Below are 16,420 nucleotides of genomic sequence, written 5' to 3' on the forward strand. Positions count from 1 at the left end.
TACAAAAAATTAAAAATGAGTCCCGGCTACTTGGGAGGCTGAGGCGGGAAGATTGCTTGAGCCCAGGAGGTCAAGCTGCAGTGAGCCGTGTTCGCACCACTGCACTCCAACCTCGGTAACAGAGTGACACCCTGTCTCAAAAAAAAATTAGCTAGGTGTGGTGACACACACCTGTAGTCCCAGCCACTCTGGAGGCTGAGGTGGGAGGATGGATTGAGCCCAGGGAGGATGAGGCTGCAGTGAACTGAGATCACCATTGTACTCCAGCCTCGGTGACAGAATGAAATCCTGTCTCTAAAAATAAAATAATAAAATAGGGCCGGGCACGGTGGCTCACACCTGTAATCCCAGCACTTTGGGAGGCCAAAGCAGGTGGATCACCTGAGGTCAGGAGTTTGAGACCAGCCTGGTCAACATGGTGAAACCCCGTCTCTATTAAAAATACAAAAATTAGCTGGGGATGGTGGTGCACACATATAATGCCAGCTACTCGGGAGGCTGAGGCAGGAGAATCTCTTGAGGCCAGGAGTTTGAGGCTGTAGTGACCCATGGTTGCATCATTGCATTCCAGCCTGGGCAACAGAGAAAGACCCTGTTTCTTTTTTTTTTTCTTTTTTCTTTTTGAGATGAAGTCTCGCTCTCCTCCCCCAGGCTGGAGTGCAGTGGCATGATCTCGGCTCACTGCAACCTCTGCCTCCCGGGTCCAAGTGATTCTCCTGCCTCAGCCTCCTGAGTAGCTGGGATTACAGGCGTCTGCCATCACGCCCGACTAATTTTTGTATTTGTCGTAGAGACAGGGTTTCACCATGTTGGCCAGGCTGGTCTCGAACTCCTGACCTCAGGTGATCTGCCCGCCTCGGCCTCCCAAAGTGCTAGGATTACAGGCATGAGCTACCGTGCCCGGCCGACCCTGTTTCTTAAAAAAAGAAACAGAGAGAAAAATAAAACAGAATTTTAAAGACCAGACTTCTCAGCCTGGCATGGTCCACAGCCGGTGGACCCTGCCATGCCTTTCCTCCCCTCACATCAACCTCTTTTATGCCTCCCCCTCCATGTACCACCTTCTCTGTCACCACCCCTTGACTGGCCTCTTGACTCTCTACTTTGCCACTATCATCTCTGTCTCAAAAACAAAAAACAAACAAAACAAACAAACAACAACAACAAAAAGCCCAGACTTCCCAAGAAAAATATTGCAAACAAGAAGATGAGAGAACAATCCCTTTAAAATTCTGAAAGAAATGAATTTTGGTCCCTGAATTCTGTGACCAGTCAACTGTCAATCAAGTCAGAGGGGAGGGTGAAGACATTTTCAGATGTGTAAAGTCTCAAACATTTACCTCCCATGACCTTGCTCAAGAAGCTCCAGGATGGCCAGGCACGGATTACACGGCTCATGCCTGTAATCCCAGCACTTTGGGAGGCCAAGGGGGGTGGATCACGAGGTCAGAATTTCGAGACCAGCCTGACCAACATGGTGAAACACTGTCTCTACTAAAAATACAAAAATTAGCTGGGCATGGTGGTGCATGCCTGTAATCCCAGCTACTTGGGAAGCTGAGGCAGGAGAATCGCTTGAATCTGGGAGGCGGAGGTTGCAGTGAGCCGAGATTGCACCACTGCACTCCAGCCTGGGCGACAGAGCAAGATTCTGTCTCACGAAAAAAAAAAAAGCTCCAGGATGCGCTCCACTGAAATGAGAGCACCACCAAGACAAAGGGGAGCACTGGGATCCAGGACACACGGGACCTGACACAGGAGAGAAGTGAAGGGGCACCTCGGGATGGCACCAAAAGAGGTCCCAGCATGGCAGCAGGGCATCAAAGTCTGAGGGCAGGCCAGGTATGGTGGTGTGTGCCTGTGATCCCAGCTACTGGGGAGGCCGAGGCAGGAGGATCACTTCATCCCAGGAGCTCGAGGCTGCAGTGAGCCATGATCATACCACTGCACTCCAGCCTGGGTGACAGAGAGCAACCCTTTCTCTAATATAGATGTAAAAATATTGTATAAAAATAAATATATAATATTTATGTCTATTATATAAAATTATTTCTATAATTATATAATATACAAATTATTTATTGATTTATATTATATAAAAATAAAAGAGAAAAGGTTAGAGGGCAACCAGTCCAGATAGGACCGTGTGACTCATGAGGGCCGACATGGTGAGGGCAATCATCGCCAGCATGTCAACTGCTATTGTACTGTTTGTGTTTTGTTTTTTTGAGATAGTGTCTCACTCTGTTGCCCAGGCTGGAGGGCAGTGGTATGATGATCTCAGCTCACTGCAGCCTTGACCTCCTGGGCTCAAATGATCATCCCACCTCAGCCTCTCACATAGCTGGGATGACAAGAGCACACCACTACACCTAGCTAGTTTTTGTATTTTTTGTAGAGATGGGGTTTTACCACGTCACCCAGGCTGATCTTGAACTCCTGAACTCCAGCAATCTGACCACCTTGCCCCGTGGCCTCCCAAAGTGCTGAGATTGCAGCATAAGCCACTGTGCTCGGCCTTTGTTTTGTTTTTTAAGTTGAGGAGAGTATGGCTGGCTGAACATGAACCACATTCTTTCTTTCTTTTTAACTAGAGACAGGGTCTCACTATATTACCCAAGCTGCTCTTGAACTCCTGGGCTCAAGAGATCCTCCCACCTCAGCCTACCAAAGTGCTGGGAGCCACCACACCCGGCCCACATTCCTGTCTACACGTGACTTGCCTTGACTGTGGCAGAGATCCTGTTCTCCCTGCGTGACCTGCCGTGGACCCGGGGATATACTCATTTCCTTCTAGTAACTGTGCTGCTCGGTCCACGCCTGGGAGCCTGTGGAGGGCTGGGGTGTTCCTGGAGGTAGCATACACAGAGCTGACCGCCCTTCTGCCCACAATGCACAGCGTGACCCACGCTTCAGCCCTGACAGATCCCCCGGTTGGTGGTCGGTCATGTGCCCTCTAGGACTCAACTCCTGTTTTCACGCACTGAACTCACGAGGAGGGGTTTGTGTAGACCCTCAGGGAAGCTCACACCAGATTTGACCTTGATATGACCCAGCTCATCCTTCACACAACAGCGGCCAGGCTGCCCTTTCCTGATACAGAAAGATGAGCCTTGCTCTCTAGTGGGTTTTTATTTATTTATTTACAGACAGGCTCCACCAAGGCCAGAGTGCAGTGGTGAGATCTTGGCTCACTGCAACCTCTGCCTCCCTCCCAGGCTCAAGTGATCCTCCCACCTCAGCTTCCCGAATAGCTGGGACCACGGGTGCACACCACCACACCGGGCTAATTTTTGTATTTTTTGTAGAGACGAGGTTTCGCCATGTTGGCCAGGCTGGTCTCAAACTCCTGGGTTCAAGCGATCCACCCGCCTTGGCCTCCCCAAGTGCTGGGATTACAGGCGTGAGCCACTACATCCAGACTAATAAGATATTTTTTAAGGCAATGTTTCTGGGGGGACAGGGTCTTGCTCTGTTGCCCAGGCTGGAGTGCAGTGGCACCATCACAGCTCACTGCAACCTCCTGGGATCTCGTGATCCTCTCACCTCAGCCTCCCGAGCACACCCCTGTAGGACTTTAAAATCTTCCAACACTCCTCAACATGACTCCAGTGGAAAATGGTGTACCCAACAATGGTAAAATAAATAGTTGGGGCCAGGTATGGTGGCTCACGCCTGTAATCCCAGCACTTTGGGAGGCCGAGGTGGGCAGATCATTTGAGGTCAGGAGTTTGAGAGTAGCCTGGCCAATGTGGTAAAACCCTGTCTCTAAAAAAAAAAAAAAAAAAAAAGAATTAGCTAGGTGTGATGTCATGTGCCTGTAGTCCCAGCTACTTGGAAGGCTGAGGCAGGAGAGTCACTTGAACCCAGGAAGCAGAGGTTGCAGTGAGCCAAGATCACACCACTGCACTCCAGCCTGGGTGACAGAGCAAGACTGTCTCAAAAAAATAATAATAAAATAAAAATAAATGGGCCAATATTTACAAGAGCTCATGTTTGTTTGAGGGTTTAGTCTGTCCCTGGCCTCAATTCTGGATTTAATGGAACTGTCATGTCCACCCCATGATACAGCTGTGCTTAGAAGCCATACATGGTGGATCACACTTGTAATCCCAGCACGTTGGGAGGCCAAGGCAGGTGGGTCACTTCAGCCCAGGAGTTTGAGACCAGCCTGGTCAGCAAAGCAAGACTCTGTCTCTACAAAAAAATTTAAAAATCAGCTGGGCGAGGTGCCGTGAACCTGCAGTCCCAGCTACTAGGGAGGCTGAAGTGGGAAGATCACTTGAGTCCAGGAATTCGAGGCTGCAGTGAGCTATGATCATGCCACTGAACTACAGCCTGGGCAACAGAATGAGAACCTGTCTTAAAAAAACAAAATATGCTGGACGCGGTGGCTCATGCCTGTAATCCCAGCACTTTGGGAGGCTGAGGCAGGCAGATTACAAGGTCAAGAGATTGAGACCATCCAGGCTAACACGGTGAAACCCTGTTTCTTTTTTTTTTTTTTTTTTTTGAGACGGAGTCTCACTGTGTCACCCAGGCTTGGAATGCAGTGGTGCGATCTCGGCTCACTGCAAGCTCCGCCTCCCGGGTTCAAGCCATTCTCCTGCCTCAGCCTCCGAGTAGCTGGGACTACAGGCGCCCGCCACCACGCCCGGCTAGTTTTTCGTATTTTTAGTAGAGACGGGGTTTCACCATGTTAGCCAGGATGGTCTCGATCTCCTGACCTCGTGATCCACCCGCCTCAGCCTCCCAAAGTGCTGGGATTACAGACTTGAGCCACCGCGCCCGGCCTGTGAAACCCTGTTTCTACTAAAAATAAAAAAATTAGCCGGGAGTGGTGGCGGACGCCTTGTAGTCCCAGCTACTCGAAAGGCTGAGGCAGGAGAATCACATGAACCTGGGAGGTGGAGGTTGCAGTGAGCTGAGATCGCGCCACTGCACTTCAGCCTAGGCGACAGAGGGAGATGCCGTCTCAAAAAAAGAAAAAATAACAACAACAAAAAAACAAAATACATAGCCAGGCACGGTGGCTCACGCCTGTAATCCCAGCACTTTGGGAGGCCAAGACGGGTGGATCACCTGAGGTCAGGACTTTGAGACCAGCCTGACCAACATGGAGAAACCCCGACTCGACTGAAAATACAAAATTAGCTGGGCGTGATGGTGCACACCTGTAATCCCAGCTACTCGGAAGGCTGAGGCAGGAGAATTGCTTGAACCCAGGAGGCGGAGATTGCAGTGAGCCGGGATCGTGCCATTGCACTCGAGCCTGGGCAACAAGAGGAAAACTCCATCTCAAAAAAAAAAAAAAAAGAAAAAAAGAAAAGAAAAGAAAAAAAGACAAAAACAAAACAAAACCATGCTGGGAGATGACACAGGACTTGAGGCCTGAAATCCAGGACGAGATGGCAGAGGGATGAACTGGAGACAGTGGGACCTGGTGGTTGAGGCCAAGAGGGCATAAGGGAATGAATCTCAACTCTTTATTTTATTTTTATTTTTTTTTGAGACAGAGTCTTGCTGTGTTGGCCTGGCTGGAGTGCAGTGGTGCAATCTCAGCTCACTGCAACTTCCACCTCCTAGGCTCAAGAGATTCTCTTGCCTTAGCTTCCTGAGTAGCTGGGAACACAGGCGTCCACCACCACGCCCAGGTAATTTTTGTATTTTTAGTAGAGACAGAGTTTTACCATGTTGGCCAGGCTGGTCTCGAACTCCTGACCTCAGGCGATCGAACTGCCTCGGCCTCCTAAAGTGCTGGGATTACAGGCATGAGCCGCCGCACCTGGCTCAGCTGTTCTTCGTACTGGCAGTGTGATGTCAGGTAAGTGAGCTCACTCCTCTGAACCTCAGTTTCCTCTTCTGTAATAGAAAATGGGACTATGTGAAGCGGTGAGGAATCCATGCAATCATACACGGTTCACAGGGAGCCTCCAGCAAACTGGCTACAGCCATGATTACGAGGTGAAGCCTGGGGTGGGCTGTCCTGGGTCTGTCACAGGAAGTCTCCACATCTGAGAGGCTGAGTCACTCTTCCTTCCTGCTGGAATCTGAAGCAGGGTGGCATTTCTCGGGAGGTGAGCTGTGCCCTGGGCGTGCTGCTCACCTCCGGTGGCTCACAGGTCCCCTGACGTGTGATATCACACGCAGTCAAGATGAAATCATGGAGTTCAAAGTTGGGGATGAAAGGAAATGGTTCTGCCGGGAGGCAGAGGTTGCAGTGAGCCGAGATTGAGCCATTGCACTCCAGCCTGGGTGACAGAGTAAGACTCGGAAAAAAAGAAAAGAAAAAAAGGAAGGAAGGAAGCAAAGGAGGAAGGGTGGGAGGGAGGGAGGAAGGAAGGGGAAAATGGTTCTGTGCTCGCCTCCTCTTTTCAATCTCAAATTCTAGGATCCAGTACTTAGCCAGGCAGCAAGAATGGTTCATGATCGCAACAGTCATTAGGATTCATCCATGTATTTGATCATTTAATAAATCCTTACCGCACACCTGCTATGTGCCAGACAGCCAACATCCTTGCCTTCCTGGAGCTGCTAGGAAGCTGGGGCTGACAGCTCCAGGGGAGATGCTAGACGATAAACATAATAAACAAGTAAATATTACAGTCTGTTAGAAGGTGATGAATGCTATAAAACAAGTATTAGCCAGGATAAGCTTAGGGCAGGGGTCAGCAAACTACAGTCGGGGGCCAAATCCAGCCTGTCATTTGTTTTTATACAGCCTATACCCTAGGAATGATTTTTACTTTTTTTTTTTTTTTTTTTTGAGACCAAATCTTTCCCTGTCACCCAGGCTGGAGTGCAGCGGTGCGATCTCAGCTCACTGCAGCCTCCGCCTCCCAGGTTCAAGCGATTCTCCTGCCTCAGCCTCCCGAATAGCTGGGATTACAGGCAAACACCACGAAGCCCAGCTAATTTTTGTATTTTGAGTAGAGACAGGGTTTTACCATGTTGGCCAGGCTGGTCTCGAACTCCTGAACTCAAGTGATCCACCTGCCTTGGCCTCCCAAAGTGCTGGGATTACAGGCATGAGCCACCACGCCTGGCCTGGTTTTAACCTTACAAAAATTTTTTTTTTTGAGACAGAATCTCACCTCTCTCACTCAAGCTGGAGTGCAGTGGTGTGATCATGGCTCACTACAGCCTCAACCTCCCGGGCTCAGATAATCCTCGCACCTCGGCCTCCTAAGTAGCTGGGACTGTATATGTGCACCACCACGCCCTGCTAATTTTAGTATTTTTTTAAGAGATGGGGTCTTGCTGTATTGCCCCGGCTGGTCTCAAACTTCTAGACTCAAGTGATCCTTCTGCCTCAGTTTCCCAGAGCACTGGGATTACAGGCATAAGCAACCATGCCTGGTTGATTTTTACATTTTTTAATGGTTGAAAAACAAAAACAAAATAAAAATAATATTTTCTGGTATATGAAAATTATATGAATTTTGGCCAGGCGTGGTGGCTCACGCCTGTAATTCCAGCACTTTGGGAGGCTGAGGTGGGTGGATCACCTGAGTTCAGGAGTTCGAGACCAGCTTGGCCAACATGGTGAAACCCCGTCTCTACTAAAAATGCAAAAATTAGCCTGATGTGATGGTGGGCGCCTGTAATCCCAGCTACTCGGGAGGCTGAAGTAGGAGAATTGCTTGAACCCGGGAGGCAGGGTTGCAGTGAGCTGAGATAGCGCCATTGCATTCCAGCCTGGGCAACAAGAAAGAAACTCCATCTCAACAAAAAAGAAAAGAAAAGGAAATTATATGAATTTCCAATTTCAGTGTCTATAAGTTTGTTTGGTTTTTGGAGATGAGGTCTTACTCTGTTGGCCATGTTGGTCTTGAACTCTTGGCCTCAAGCAATCCTCCTGCCTCAGCCTACCAAAGTGCTAGGATTACAGGCATGAGCCACTGCGCTTGGCCTCCATAAAGTTTTACTGGAACACACCCACACTCATTGGGTTCCATAATGTCTATAGGTACTTTTGTGTGATAACAGAGTCCAGTAGCTGTGATGGAGGCTATGTGGCCTGCAAATCTTAAAATATTTAATATCTTGCCCTTTACCAAAAAACTTTTGCAGACTCCTGGCTTGGCGGATGGGGAGTAGAGTGTGGAGGTGGATTATAATTTTGTATTAGTCAAGAGGAGGACTCTCTGAGAAAGTGTCATCTGGGTAAGGCCTGAAGGTAGGAGAGAAGGGGCTACATGTGTACCGGGACCGGGGAAGAATGTTCTAGATCGAGGGAACAGGCAATGAGAAGGCCCTGAAGTGGGGACATGACTAACAGTTCAAAGAACAATGTAGAGGCCAAGCGTAGTGGCTCACACCTGTAATCCTAGCACTTGGGGAGGCCGGCGTGGGCGGATCACTTGAGGTCAGCAGTTCAAGACCAGTCTTGGCAACATGGTGAAACCCTGCCTCTACTAAAAATACAAAAATTAGCCGGGCATGGTGGTGTGCACCTGTAGTCCCAGCTACTCAGGAGGCTGAGGCAGGGGAATCGCTTGAACCCAGGAAGCAGAGGTTGCAGTGAGCTGAGATCCCACCACTGCACTCCAGCCTAGGCAACAGAGCAAGACTCTGTCTCAAAAAAGCAAAACAGGCCAGGTGCGGTGGCTCACGCCTGTAATCCCAGCACTTTGGGAGGCTGAGGCGGGTGGATCACGAGGTCAGGAGATCAAGACCATCCTGGTGAACACAGTGAAACCCTGTCTCTACTAAAAAATACAAAAAATTAGCCGGGCGTGGTGGCAGGCCCCTGTAGTCCCAGCTAGTCGGGAGGCTGAGGCAGGAGAATGGCGTGAACCCAGGAGGCGGAGCTTGCAGTGAGCCCAGATTGTGCCACTGCACTCCAGCCTGGGCTTTTTTCAAAAAAAAAAAAAAGCAAAACAAAACAAAAAACAGCGTAGAAGCCTCGTGCCTGAACCAGTGTAGGTGAGGGGCAAGTAGTAAGGGATAAGGAAAGAGAAGTGACTGGCAGGTCACGTGGGGTCTCGTGGGCCATGGGGAGGTCTCTGGCTTTCCCCTGAGTGAGAGGATCAGAAGGACTTTGAGTGGATGAGAGACGTGATCTAACTGAGGTGTTCACAGGACCCCTCTGGTTGCATGTGAGGAACAGACTGCAGGGGTGAGAAGGGTGACAGGATGGGATCAGGAAGACCAGGGAAGGGCCTGCTGAGACAGCCCAGGAAGGAGAGGATGGGTAGGAGCTGCAAAAGTGGGCAGGTCCTGGATAGTTTGGAAGGTGGAGCTGACAGCATTTCACACTGGATAATATTCTAAGCAGGGAAGAGTCGCTCCTAAAAGTATTCACACGGTCAGGTGTGGTGGCTCACGCCTGTAATCCCAGTAGTTTGGGAGGCTGAGGCGGGTGGATCACCTGAGGTCAGGAGTTTGAGACCAGCCTGGCCAACACGGTGAAACCTCATCTGTACTAAAAACACAAAAAGTTGACCAGCCATGGTGGCGCACACCTGTAATCCCAGTTACTCCATAGGCTGAGGCAGGAGAATCGCTTGAACCTGGGAGGCGGAGGTTGCAGTGAGCCGAGATTGTGCCATAGAACTCCAGCCTGGCCAACAAGAGCGAAGCTCTGTCTCAAAAAAAAAAAAAAAAAAAAAAAAAAAAATCACACACCAGGCTTTGAAATCAGACACACCGGGGCTCTAGTCCTGGCGTCTCTCTGCCACACAACAGCTGTGTGATTTTAGGTAAATTACTCAATGTCTTTAGCCTCAGTTTCTCCATCTATAAAATGGGCTTAATAAGGAGCATGCAGTATCAATGGGATTATTCATGCAGAGCATTTGGCACACAGCCAAGCACTCCATACAGGGAAGCTGCAATAACGGGGATCATTCCCGGGCAGACCCCAAGACCTGTTAGCCCAGGTCCCTGTCCCCAGGTGCATGCCGCCCTTCCTTCTGAAAAGGAGTTGTCCTTCTACAGTTCACCTTGTCTGCTCCCCACCCAGTCAGTGACCTGAAGGTCACACAACAAGGTGCTTTGCCTTGCTGAGCCTCAGTTTCCTCATCTGTAAAATGGGTCCTCATCTGTAAAATTTCTAAAGTCTGCATTAAAGATTGTCAGGGTCATTAAATGAACATACAGGGTGTGTCAATCACTTGGGAATCAGTTGCTGCTCTGGCTTCACCGTGATTGTCGACAAAAGCAACTGTGTGGATGTCCCCAAGCGTTTTCCCCAACAATTTTATTATGAACATTTTCAAATGCACGGGAAAATTGAAAGACCTTTGCAAGGAACACACATATATCCACCATATATCCAACTGGATTCTATCATTAACATCTTACTATTGGCCGGGCACAGTGGTTCTCGCCTGTAATCCCAGCACTTTGGGAGGCCAAGGTGGGAGGATTCCTTGAGCCTAGGAGTTTGAGACCAGCCTGGGCAACATCGCAAGTCTTTGTCTCTACAAAAAGTACAAAAATTAGCCAGGCATAGCGGTGTGAGCCTGTAGTCCCAGCTACTCGGGAGGCTGAGGTGGGAGGATTGCTTGAGCCCAAGAAGTAGAGGTTGTAGTGAGTGGAGATCACACCACTGTACTCCAGCCTGGGGAACAGAGCAAGATCCTGACTCAAAAAACAAAAAACAGGCCGGGCATGGTGGCTCAAGCCTGTAATCCTAGCACTTTGGGAGGCCAAGATGGGCGGATCACAAGGTCAGGAGATCGAGACCATCCTGGCTAATACAGTGAAACCCCGTCTCTACTAAAAAAATACCAAAAAAAAAAAAACTAGCCAGGCGAGGTGGTGGGCGCCTGTAGTCCCAGCTGCTCAGGAGGCTACGGCAGGAGAATGGCGTAAACCTGGGAGGCAGAGCTTGCAGTGAGCTGAGATCCGGCCACTGCACTCCAGCCTGGGCGACAGAGCGAGACTCCGTCTCAAAAAAAAAACAAAAAACAAAAAACAAAAACAAAAACAAAAACAAACCCAAAAAGCCCACATCTTACTATTCTTTATGCATATATATATATAAAATATACAACTATACATATATAAATTAGAGATGGGGGTCTCACTATGTTGCCCAGGCTGGTCTTGAACTCCAAGGCTCACATAACCCTCCTGCCTCAGCCTCCCAAGTAGCTAAGACTGCAGGTGTGTGCCACCGCACCCAGCTAAAACCTTGAAATATTTCTATTAAGATTTTTAAGGACTTGGTTTACACCAAGTGCTGTTTTTACCACAGGTCTTAGTTCATTACATCCATTCATTCACTCATCTAATTCTCACAACTCTCTAAAATACGTCAAATATACAGCATGGTTTATTATCCCCATTTTGCAGATGGAGAAATTGAGGCACAGAGAGGCAAATGGCTCACAGCTGCTCCATGTCGGAGCTGGGTTTAAACGCAAGCTGTCTGTCTCCAAAGCTCTGGCTTTTCTCCATGGATGCAGTCTCTCAGATTGGGTAAAGTAAACCACACAATGGAATATTATGAGCCAGTATCAAAGAATGTTTAGAACAGTCCAGTAAAAATAACGTCAGACTGTGGTATGACTGTGATTCAACCCAATTCCTGTGTATAAGAAAAAATGCTCCAAGCATTCTCAATGGCCACTGAGTGATTGAATGAAATCTTTTGTAAATAATTGTGGCTATCATCTATGGAGCTCTTTCTTGATCAGCCCCACCCCGTGTTACATGTTTTACTTGCTGTATCTTTCCAAGCACTTGCAAAGTAGGCGCTGTATATCAGTTTTAGATATTAGGTCACTGAGGCTAACACAAGAGTAGACATTCACCCAAGGTTACCCAGTCACAAGGTGGCAGAACCAGAATTCAAACCCAGGTTTGTGGTTACGTGCAGTGATTCACGCCTATAATCCCAGCATTTTGGGAGGCTGAGGTGGGAGGATTGCTTGAGGCCAGGAGTTTGAGGTCACAGGGAGCTGTGATTGCATGATTGCACCAATGCACTCCAGCCTGGGTGACAAAGTGAGACCCTGTCTCCAAAAACAAGAACGAAACCCAAGGTGGTTAGTTCCTTGAGCCATGAAACCTCCGTGGCTCTTTTTAAGTTTTCAGTAATGAGATGCGAATATTTTCATTTTTAGTAGTTTTTTTTTTTGAGACAGAGTCTGGCTCTGCAGGTGTGTGCCACCGCACCCAGCTAAAATCCACGCTGGAGTGCAATGGTGTGAACTCAGCTCACCGCAACCTCCGCCTCTCGGGTTCAAGCGATCCTCCTGCCTCAGCCTCCCGAGTAGCTAGGATTAAAGGCGCTCACCACCATGCCTAGCTAATTTTTGTATTTTTAGTAGAGATGGGGTTTCACCATGTTGGCCAGGCTGGTCTCAAACTCCTGGCCTCGTGATCTGCCCACCGCGGCCTCCCAAAGTGCTGGGATTACAGGCGTGAGCTGTCTCCAATGATGTTACTATTTTCATAATGGAGAAACAGTTTTTTAAAAAGAAGTCTCCTTAAGGAAGTAGACTCATTTATTTTTATTTTATTAGCTAGGTGCATTACTTTGATAAAATTTAAAACCCTAACTTACACCGTACACAAAAATCAGTTCCAGATAGATTGACAACCTAGGGTAACTCCAATGAGAAAGCTGTTGGAAAGTAACAGAAGAGGCCAGGTGCGGTGGCTCACACCTGTAATGCCAACAGTTTGGGAGGTCAAAGCGGGAGGATCGCTTGAGTCCAGGAGTTCAAGATCAGCCTGGGGAATATGGCAAGACCTGGTCCCTACAAAAAAATTAACAAAATTAGCTGGGCGTGGTGCACGCACCTGTAATCCCAGCACTTTGGGAGGTCGAGGCAGGTGGATCACCTGAGGTCAGGGGTTCGAGACCAGCCTGGCCAACATGGTGAAACCCCGTTGCTACTAAAAATACAAAAATTAGCCAGGTGTGGTGGCGGGTGCCTGTAATCCCAGCTACTCAGGAGGCTGAGGCAGGAGAATCGCCTGAACCCGGGAGGCAGAGGTTGCAGTGAGCCGAGATTATGCCATCGCACTCCAGCCTGGGCAACAGAGTGAGACTCTGTCTCAAATAAATAAATAAATAAAAATAGAAATAGAAATAAACAAAATTAGCCAGGCATGGTGGTGGTGCATGCCTGTGGTCCCAGCTACTGGGAGGCTGAGGTGAGAGGACTGCTTGAGCCAGGGAGGTAGAGGCTGCAGTAAGCTATGATGATGCCACTGCACTATAGCCTAGGTGACAGAGCAAGACCCTATCTCTAAAAAAATAAAATAAAAGTAAATAAACCAATAAAAATGGACAACCCAATAGAAAACCGGACAAGACACTTGAACAAGCACATCACAAAAAGGATATCCAAAAGACCGATATGCAAATGAAGAGATGTTCAATTTCATTACTCAGCAGACAAATGCAAATTAAAACTACAATGAGTTACCACTACACACCCACAAGAATGACTAAAAATAAAGCACTTGACAATGCTTTATTGGTTTTAGGTGTTGGCAGCGATGTGGAACAATGGAAATGTTCTAACGTGGCTGGTGAGAGGAGAAGAAATTATTATGATCACTTTGGAAACCTCTTTGGCTGTATCTACCAAACATAAATATATAGACACCTTATGATCCAGCCATCTTATACTCCTGGTTTACATCCAAGAGAAATGTATATATATGTTTAACAAAATATGTACTAGAATGTTGATCGCAGCACTATTTGCAAAAGCCAAAAAAAAAAAAAAAAGGAAGTAACTCAAATTTCCATTGACAATTGGTTTTGATAGATAAACCAACTGATAAACAAATTGATAAATAAATCACTGAAGGCTGGGCGCGGTGGCTCACAACTGTAATCTCAGCACTTTGGGAGGCCAAGGCAGGCGGATCACCTGAGATCGAGAGTTCGAAACCAGCCTGGTCAACATGGTGAAACCCTGTCTCTACTAAAAATACAAAATTAGCTGGGTGTGGTGGCGCATGCCTGTAATCTCAGCTACTCAGGAGGCTGAGGCAGGAGAATCGCTTTAACCTGGGAGGCAGAGGTTGCAGTAAGCCGAGATCACCCCATTGCGCTCCAGCCTGGGCAACAAGAATGAAACGCCGTCTCAAAAAACAAAAACAAAAACAAAACTCCACCATTGATACATAAATTGGGGTGCATTCACACAATGGAGGCTACTTGGCAATGAGAATGAAAATGGGTTGCAATTATACGCCCAACTCAGATAAATTTCCCTATCATAAAGTTGAGTGAAAGAGTTAATCCTGTATATTTCTAGTTACGCCATGTGCAAAAATAGGCAAAATGAAACCACTGTATATAGGGAGGCATACTCAGGTGGGGAAACTAAAGTCAGGTAAAAGTTAAGTGGATTCCTTCCCGGGAAGGAAGAAGGCTATGCTGGAGAGGAAGCAGGAGGGGGCTTGGGGGAAGCCGGTAAGATTATTTTTCTTCCACCTGATTGGTGGTTACATAGGTGTGTTCACTTTGTCCTATTGATTCAGTGGGACATTTATATCTCATGTACTTTTCTGCATGTATATCACATTTCACAATTTAAAAGGTTTAAACTGACGGGGCACGGCGGCTAACACTTGTAATCCCAGCACTTTGGGAGGCCGAGATGTGGAGATCACTTGAGTCCAGGAGTTCAAGACCAGCCTGGCCAACACAGCGAAACTCCATCTCTACTAAAAATACAAGGCCGGGTGCAGTGGCTCACGCCTGTAATCCCAGCACTTTGGGAGGCCGAGGCGGGCAGATCATGAGGTCAGGAGATCGAGACCACCCTGCCTAACACGATGAAAACCCATCTCTGGGCAGATCACGAGGTCAGGAGATCGAGACCATCCTGCCTAACACGGTGAAACCCTGTCTCTACTAAAAATACAAAAAATTAGCCAGGCGTGGTGGCGGGCACCTGTAGTCCCAGCTACACAGGAGGCTGAGGCAGGAGAATGGCAACAACCTGGGAGGAGGAGCTTGCAGCGAGCTGAGATTGCGCCACTGCACTCCAGCCTGGGCGACAGCGTGAGACTCTGTCTCCAAAAAAAAATAAAAAATAAAAATTAAAAATTAAAAAAAGAAAAAACAAAAATTAGCCGGGCGTGATGGCACACACCTATAATCCCAGCTACGCAGGAGGCTGAGGCATAAGAATCACTTGAGCTTGGGAGGCAGAGGTTGTTGTGAGCCGAGATCGCGCCACTGCACTACAGCCTGGGGGACAGAGTAAAGTGACTTAGAAAACTAGGCTTATTAAAACTCTGTCTTACTAACTGGGCAGACTAGATGTCTTGGTAATAATTAGAAGATTATTGATAATAATCTTCTAATTATTATAATGATAATTATGATAATGATAATTAGAAGATTGTATGGGGGCACTTGCTCTGTGCTAGGCACTGTTCTAAGGGGTTTATTATTTAATCCTTGCAACAACCCTATAAGGCGCTACTATTGTTCCCATTTCACAGATGGGGAAACTGAGGCACCTTGCGGTTAAATCACTTGTCTAAGTTAGTCAATGCTGAAGATCCATTTATAAGCAGGCCATCTAGCCCCAGAGTCAATGCTCCGTTCCCCACCACAAGCTTATACCTGAGCTATAAGCCCTCATCTGCCAGTCAGGGTCCAACCAGAGGCAATTCCAGTGGGTTTTTTTCACCTGGGCTGGTGGTTGGGAATTCAGGAGCTATGTGAAGGATAGGGGAAATTTTTTTTACCTCTCCTTTTACTACGCTTTAATCTAGCAGTTCTCAAAATGGGTCTGGGGACACCTGTGGGTCCCCAAGACCTTTCTCAGGGGGTTAGTGAGGTCAAAAGTATTTTCATAATTATACTAAGATGTTTGTCCTTTTCATTCTCCAGTGACTACCTGACCTGTGATAATGTCATCACTCTGATGGCTAATAGAAATATATGCATGTATATTCGTGTGTTTTTAAAACTTGTCGTTTTCAGCCAGGCACGGTGTTTCATGCCTGTAGTCCCAGCTACTTGGAAGGCCGAGGCTGGAAAATCGCTTGAACCCGGGAGGCAGAGGTTATAGTGAGCCGAGATCGTGTCACTGCACTCCAGCCTGGGCAACTGAGCGAGACTCTGTCTCAAAACAAAAACCACACACACACACACACACACACACACACACACACACCCCTACACCTTATATCACAATAACACTGGTTTCCTTTGTATTTCTGTGTATTTATTTTATACATGTAACAATATGATTCTGAGAAGGGCTTGACCAGCTTGCCATAGGCATCTTTAGGACAAAAAAGCTTAGGAACCTCCCATTCTGGAAGAACTAAGAATAAGGGGAGGTTATAATTGGGGGCCACAGGAGTGGCAGGTATTCAAGTTTGGCTATGAGAGCTACTTTCGTTATATTTTAGGCTGTAATGGAGACTCTGGGAGTGGGAAGAAAAAAAAAAAACTCAAACAGTCAAAGGGCTCATTTTG

General features: G+C 47.7%; 2 long non-coding RNA genes across 2 annotated transcripts; one reads left to right on the forward strand and one right to left on the reverse strand.

Moving 5' to 3' along the window:
• The first annotated feature begins 6,645 nt into the window (after positions 1-6,645).
• On the forward strand, positions 6,646-9,299 carry LOC144337496 (uncharacterized). The gene is made up of 2 exons (XR_013410681.1): positions 6,646-6,799; positions 8,630-9,299. It is a non-coding gene; the product is annotated as an uncharacterized LOC144337496 (long non-coding RNA).
• LOC144337495 (uncharacterized) lies at positions 6,740-9,617 on the reverse strand. The gene is made up of 2 exons (XR_013410680.1): positions 8,679-9,617; positions 6,740-6,823 (listed from the first exon to the last, which is right to left on the reverse strand). It is a non-coding gene; the product is annotated as an uncharacterized LOC144337495 (long non-coding RNA).
• Positions 9,618-16,420: the final 6,803 nt, after the last annotated feature.

This window comes from Macaca mulatta, chromosome 19 (genome assembly GCF_049350105.2).
Source record: "Macaca mulatta isolate MMU2019108-1 chromosome 19, T2T-MMU8v2.0, whole genome shotgun sequence".
Classification (NCBI taxonomy): Eukaryota; Metazoa; Chordata; class Mammalia; order Primates; family Cercopithecidae; genus Macaca; species Macaca mulatta.